Raw genomic sequence first — 7,760 nt, forward strand, 5'->3', positions numbered from 1 at the left:
TCCTCCGGTTTTGACACTGACAATTATACACACACGCACAAATGCACACTACTGCATGCACGCAACACTCACACAAACACACGCAGCCACGCACGCACGCAACACTCACACTTACACACACAACCACGCACACATGCAACACTCACATGCACACACACACGCATGCATGCATGCACACACCACACAACCAACACACACTCTCACGCTCAAGTACTCAACCTACATGTGCATGCACACACATCAGGCCCTGACAGACACATACACAACCAGGTGGTTCCCACGCATAGGTTGGAGTCTTGTCGTGCCTGTGTAAATTTGTGTTTACCTGACCTTTTTACTATGCAAACTGACAGGTGGGACCCACAAGGAACATGGTCAAATTAACTAGTCAACGTACTGCTACGCAGACTATTTGGTCAGCCAACAGAGTGCAATCTGATGATGAACGGTCAGCAAGTGACCTTATAATCACCGAAAAACGTATATAGTGACCGTAATCAGGGCAGTCTCCAGAAATTCGGGTCCTCGGGGCGAAAATAAAAATTGGGCCCAAAACTTCAAAAAGAGTCATATGACAAAAGAACTAATATAGATCATTCATACCCTCCATTTATTTCACAAATCCAGTCTGATTTCTTTTGCATAATATTTAGACATATATCAAATACTAATGCTAAAAAAATACTAAACGGATATTAAAGCTATAAACTAACCTCATGTCCTGCCGAAAGTCAACATTCGTCTAGTATTCCTTGAAATGAAATCTTCAATCATATCTTCATACTTAATCTTTTCCAGGACATCATTTTCAGGTGCTATTGTCAACATTCGTCAACCCAGTGAGTCTTTCTTGTGTCATAGTAGAACGCAAGTAGGACTTCAACAACTTGAGTTTAGGAAAGCTCCTTTCCGCGGATGCAACTGTCACAGGAATGGTCAACAAAATTATGTATGCAATAACAGCATTAGGATAGATTAAGGAGCGGTTCTTCAAATAATTCAGAATATCAAGAGGGCCCATAGATTTTTGAAGTGAATCCTGTACGAAAATTAGCTCGCAACACAATTCAGCTCCATCAATATTTGTGTGCTCTCCGCTCTTAAGTGCCTCTTCAAGATTAATGCAAGAAGCCATCAAACTCTTGTCATCAATTGATCGCAACCTATCTGAAGTAAACAGGAAACCAAATACCTTTTCGTACCCCTGATATTGTTCAAATCTAATGTTAAGTGAAGTTATGGCTTGATCAACAACACAAAGAAAATAGTTGACCCTAAATGACTCCTCTGGAGATTGTGAATCAATAAATGCATCATCTGCGCCCTCATCAAATTGTCTTTTCCTTTTGATTTTACGCTTAGTGTGGAACTCTGGATGAATTTCCCTCTCCAATGCAAATTTTTTTGCACTTTCCAATGCTTTCGAAAAGCCAGTTTTTCTATACTTAGTGAAAAAGGAAATCAAACCCTTCACAGACTCAATTGCAACATCAATAAGCATATCCTTTGATTGTAACTGTTTGCCGATCAAATTAACAGTAGATAATATCTCGTACCAGATGATTATTGACACTAAAAAATCAAAACCACCAAGTTCATTTTCCGCCAATGATTGAGCTTCACTTTGTATGGCTGAATCTTTATCACTTTCTGCCACTTGTAGTAAAGCTTCCCTGATTTCTGGTATCTGAAACCTTATAGCATGAACACTATCAATACGACTCTCCCATCGTGTAGATGACAATGACTTTACAGTCAGTCCTGGTATGTTAGCTTTGAGAATTTGCCATCTCTTAGTAGAATTAGCAAATATGGTATAGATGCACTGAATAACTCCAAAAAATCGGTTGCTTTACGACAAGACTTTGCCATATCACACAATGCCAAATTCAGACTGTGACAACCGCAAGCTGAATAAAAAGCTCTTCGATTTATTTCCAAAACTTTGTTCTGTACCCCTTTGTTTCTTCCTTTCATATTTGACCCATTGTCATATCCCTGTCCTCTCACAATGTCCACATCAAGGTCAAGACTCTTTAATTCCTTTTGTAGAGCATCAAACAGTCCTTGTCCGGTGGTGTCATTCGCATCCAAAAAGCCTAAGAAGGACTCTTCTATGCAAAACAAATCTGAAGATGCATCAACATACCTAATTATCAAATACATTTGTTCTTGGTGGCTTGCATCAGGAGTATAGTCAAGTATAACTGAGAAGTACTTGGCTTCTTTTACCTTTCGAATGATTTCTGACTTGATTGCAGCAGCGAGCAAACTTATTAACTCATTCTGGATGGAAGGACCAAGATAATGATCACGGATTTATCATTGGTGATGCGGTCAACATGCTCCTTCCTAATTGGGTCAAATTCATCCAACATCTGAACCATTCCTAAGAAATTTCCATTGCTCTCTTGGTACAACTTGCAATTACTTCCCCGGAATGCTATTTGCGTTCTGCAAGAAATGTTACAATGAACAAAATTCTGAGTAAAACTTTTCTCCTGTGCTCCTTTTCTTTTTCAAGTTCTCGCTGAGCAACTTTATCAATTGTTTGGTTCTTCTGAAACCTAAGGCGCAAGTCATACCATGTAGCCATATTTGTGACATGTTCTCTACTAGTTTCATGCTCTTTAAGTCTAGTGAGAAGATGATGCGAGTCATTGAAACCATCATGTGCTAAATGACCTCTCACATGCCCCTTTCTTAATAATTTGCAGCAGAAACAAAATACTTTGCCAAGATCTTTGCTGTATACAAGCCATTCTCTGTCACATTTTTCTCCATTTGAGAGAACTCTAGTGTATGACAATGCAGAAAACCTTCTACCGAATTTGTCTACATCATCATGCTCAATATACCAGTCTCTTTTAGGACCCTTTTGTAGCAAAATATCAATCATTTTAGCATCAAGTGCATACCAGTTTCTTGGATCAAATATATCAGGCGTAAAATAATTGTTGTTGTCATCATCACCTTCAATGGCAGTACTAATAGCATCACCTTCAGCACCAATATTAACATTATCACCTCCATCTGCAATATTAGCATCATCATCTTCATTTACAGTGCCAGCCTCTGTCTTAACTACAATGTTAGCATCATCACCATGACGATCACCAACATTATCATTGGGAGTCTGGGCGTCAGAATTTAATCGAGGTTCTTTCATGACAAAACTGTCAAGAACCCTTTAGACGTTGCGCTTCTGCTTCTTGCTTTTGCTTCTTCTTACGCTTTTTACAACCAGAATCATATGTTCTGGAAGACATGATGATTCAGAAATAAATGCCTCCTGTTTTATAAACCAAAGAAATTTAATGATTTATTATTCAAACATGAAATTTCCCAATTAGTGTGAATAAAAATATAAAGATATGTACAACTGATCAACAACAAACTGATCCTACTCGTTACTCCAAACTAGGGCCTGCTATTAACCTAGGTCAGGGAGATCAAAATTTGAAATTTACCATGTACAGGGATAAAAATTAAGTATACCTAATGGCAGCCTGGTCGATCACCGATGACGGAACCGCGGACGCGGAAGGCAGAAGCGGGCGACTTTCCAGGCGAGCGACTGGCGGAACCTTGAAAGGGCAGCAGCAGACGACACCCAGGGCGACTAGCGGAATCAGCAGGCGGGCGATTGGCGGAAGGCAGGACCGTAGCAAACGAGATGACGTCTGCTCGTGGCGGAAGCAGGCGAACTGGCGGCGTGTTAGCGATCAATGGGATCAGGAACACTCAATGGATACGGGAATAAGCAGTTAGCGGGCCTCATGGGCTGGATTTTTTGTTGCTGTGTACGCTGCTTAGGCCTTGCCGCTGGATTAATGGCAAAGTGTCATTAAATCTGTATACATAATACTACTAATACCTAGTCATTTGGGGGGCCCAATTTTTGGGGGCCCTGTGCGGTCGCCCACCTTGGCCACCTCCAACGACGGGCCTGACCGTAATGAGTGTATTCTGAAGTCCGGTGACCGTATTACGCTTTTCACTTGAAATACACTGACTGCCCGTGTATTTATCTCCTCTCTCGCTCTCTCTATGGAGCCGAGTAGGCCAACGTGCTAGTGCCTAAATTGGCGCACGCCACCCCATTATTGATGTACTGGTTTCGTAAGAGCGAACAAGCATTCACGTCTACTGTACAAACTGTAGATATGAGTTACAAATTCTATGAAGATGAATACAAATATTTGAATCCACTTTATGCCCAATTTCTCTCTGTAGGCCCTCCAAAAGTACATCTCTACAGTTCTTGCATGTTACATCTAACAACTATGCAATACAGCACCACTACTACACTCTAACACAATAAATCATATATGTTTTTTGTTTTACTAGATCTCATATTGTTACCTAATTATTCAGTTTGCATACATTAAAATTGCCTTTGAAATGTATGGCTAGTATCATCTACCACGCAGGAAAAATCCCACCCTTGTCTGTTTAATCAGTTTTGTATCGATGGATCATGCGAAACAGCAAAACTATAGTAGTATTACAGTACAAGTAACAGTTCACTAGGCCGCCGTGTCATGTACTCCTCCGTCGTAAGAGTGGAGCGCTCGCTTTCATAAATTTTCTAGTCCCTTTTGCCGACATGTGGGACATCAAGCAACAGGGTCCACGTGCCATATCGAAATAACAGTGCAGAGCAGTAGGGGTGAAGCACCCCAGTCATGGCACCGGCGTAGTAATGAGCAATGAGGCGTCAAATCACAAAGCTGCACCTTTCCCGCAGTTAAGTTGCAGGGACGAAGTAATAAAGCTAAAAAAGAAGTTGGAGGGACGAAGCAACCATCATTGCACTCGTTGATGAATCCACTTCTCCCTCATCTTCTTCAAGTTAACCACGTGTTGCATCTGCCGTTGTTCTGCCTCATGTGGGGCGCGGATCGGCTTGGTAAAGCACTGGCACATGGGTCCTCATGTTAGCAAATCGCCAGGCCAATGTCCTCTAAAAATAAGAAACCTCCCCTGTCATCCACACGGCAGAATCACCTCCTTTTTACTAATCTTGATACTAAAATTGTTTAGATCAATATAATCAAGATTTGTATAGATAGCACACAGGAGCAAAACCAAGTGGTATGGTTAAGGGCATCCACAATGTGTAGCCAAATGTGAAAATAGCTTTTGGCATCGATGGGAACCATTGTGGATGTTGCTGCCAAAGCCAAAAAGATGGAATCGGAGCTCCCTAATTGATTGATTGAAGGAATAGAAAAATGCAACCTCTATCCTCTTTCTCCCGTGCTTGGACGCATGTACAGTATAGAGCGCAGAGTCTACTCCCCAGTCCCTTCTATCACAAATCAGAAAGCAGTGAGGCGTCAAATCACAAAGCACGTATGAAGCAACCATCATTTCACACTTTGCTGACTCCACTTCTCCATCGTCTTCTTCGAGAAACCACCTTATGGCACTAAGCTGGACGGACGATGCTATTGTGTAATACTAGTACATTTACGTGTCCTTTGGTTCAACGGACTTCCTGGATGCAAATAAGGCGGTTGTCTCAGCTTGCAGGCGGCACTTGCCAATGACTTACCATGGTCTCCCTCAATGGTGTTCTCCGTCGAATGCACTTCGCCAAACCACAACATTCGAGATATCATCAACGTCACCGCAATGGGGAAGGAAGTCAAATAGTTACTACCTCCATTTTTTTGTACACAAGGCTAGTATATCAAGCTTAAAATTTGCAGAAGTCCACTAACACTAATCGAGGCAAAATTGATGGGGCTTGCCTCGTACTAGCAACCAAGGACATTAATATACCCTTGCATGCATGCGAAATGAGAAGGTTGGTTTGCATGACGCTGCATTAATCAAGTGATGTGGAGTGAGATGGTTAGCTCTTTGGGTGTTGGAGAAAAAATACGCATTAATTGACATGTCAAACGAGGATTTGTATCAATCAATCCCACAAAGGAAAACCCCACCTTTCTTTTTTAACACAAGTAGTACTCCTACGTACGTACTTGTATCGTGTTTGGGTCTAGGTCTTGCATTGCCATACTTCGCCACACTTTTTTGCCAAGCTTGCCTAAAGTTTTCAAAATGAAAACGAGGTACACTTGCACACGGTTGTCGCGGTCGCACTGCACCCTCACACAGTCGCTCCTGCATGCCGCAAACCCAACCAAGGGAACACACTTTCACTGACTCGTGCTACTGCATGTGATCAAACCAAACTTAGCCATCCTACCGCTGACACATAATTTTCGTTCATACAGTATGTTTATCCAACCACATGCTGGGGAAGATCTGTACGGCCCGTGCGATGGTCTGTGGGGAAGAAGAAGAGATGAGGAAGAAGGGTTAGGAGACGTAGGATATTCATTCAACCACCTAAAATGGTCGACTGACCCAAATGATGAAAGTCAGGCGACTTGCATAAATATAAGTTTTTACACAGCAAAAGATCCCTAAAAACAACAACATAAAGAAAAACTATCACTAGAGACGACCTCGTCGTCTTTGGCTGCCGGCATGAACCAGCCGTAGTTGCTGACGTGTATCTCCGCACCATGGTTGTCCAAGGCCTCCAGCTACTCGTTCACTCAGAGTGTGTGGGCGCTCTGCACGAACGCGAGCGCCACCCGGTTCAAGTCTAGGACGTCTGGTTCCTCCTGCAGGAGGGCCTCGATGGCAGTGGCATATGCACGCTCCGCGTCGAGTTGAGCCTTCACCGCCTTGTTCAAGTCCAGGACATCCGGTTCTGCCTGTAGGAGGGCCTCGATGGCAGCAGCATCCGCGCGCTCCGTGTCAAGTTGAGCCTTTGCCGCCCGGTTCACATCCACAACATCTGGTTCCGCCTGTAGGAGGGCCTTGATGTAGCGGCATCTGTGCGCTCTGCATCAAGTTGAGTCTCCGCCTCCCGGTCCTCCTTTAATATCGCCAGGTTGAACCGCTGGTCCGCCTGCACCATGGGGGACCCAAACGCCGGCACGAAGTCGACGTCCATCATCTCATACGCATCGGGGGCTTTCTACGCAGCGACCTCCGCCATGAACATTGGATTGACTTCATCCTCTTCAGAGCTTGGCTCTAGAGAACTCGAGGATTGGCCCGCCGCAAAGCGAGCTTGGGAATGGAGGTCTATGGCGCCGACCGCCGCCGTGATTTCTACACGGCGCTCCGGCGTCAGCATCTTGTAGTACGTGATCTTGTGGCGCACCATGGCTTTCCGGCGAACATAGGGGGCGCTTGATGCGGGCTAGGGGATCGAAAGGTGGGGGAATGGGCTAGAGAGGAGGTGTTATTTTGGGGTAGTGGCGGGCGTAGGCCGAGAAGCGAAGGTTTTGGTGTGAATAGTGGTTCCAGTGATGACCGGTCAATCAATTTTGATTGTACATCACTCTTGTCGCGTTCGCGTTGCACCCCGACACGCTAGACCCTCCACATCGCTCATCGAATGGAGCGCGCTTTGTCTTGCGTTTTCGCTCGCTTGTGGGACTGCTGTTCAGAGCAAACCGACATCTGTCCCCCTCCCCCGCCTGCGTCATTTATACTACTACTAGAAGAGAGAGAGAGGTCGGCCGAGTGTTACTAGTACTCCCTCCGTTTTATGCGAAGTAAATAAAAATAGAGGGAGTGTACTACTAGTACTATGAGCACTGCATACTCTACTGCAGATGTTATCAGTACTCCACTAGTACTATTGGACAGGGAGCTTAAAAAGTTACTATTGGACTGGCTATACATGGCGAAATCCTAGTAGGAAGAGCATGCATGAGAACAATTCA

General features: G+C 44.0%; 1 pseudogene; it reads right to left on the reverse strand.

The window, feature by feature from the left end:
• Positions 1 to 808: 808 nt before the first annotated feature.
• Positions 809 to 3,169, reverse strand: LOC123039103 (zinc finger MYM-type protein 1-like; annotated as a pseudogene).
• Positions 3,170 to 7,760: the final 4,591 nt, after the last annotated feature.

The sequence above is a fragment of the Triticum aestivum genome, chromosome 2B (assembly GCF_018294505.1).
Source record: "Triticum aestivum cultivar Chinese Spring chromosome 2B, IWGSC CS RefSeq v2.1, whole genome shotgun sequence".
In the NCBI taxonomy this organism is placed as follows: Eukaryota; Viridiplantae; Streptophyta; class Magnoliopsida; order Poales; family Poaceae; genus Triticum; species Triticum aestivum.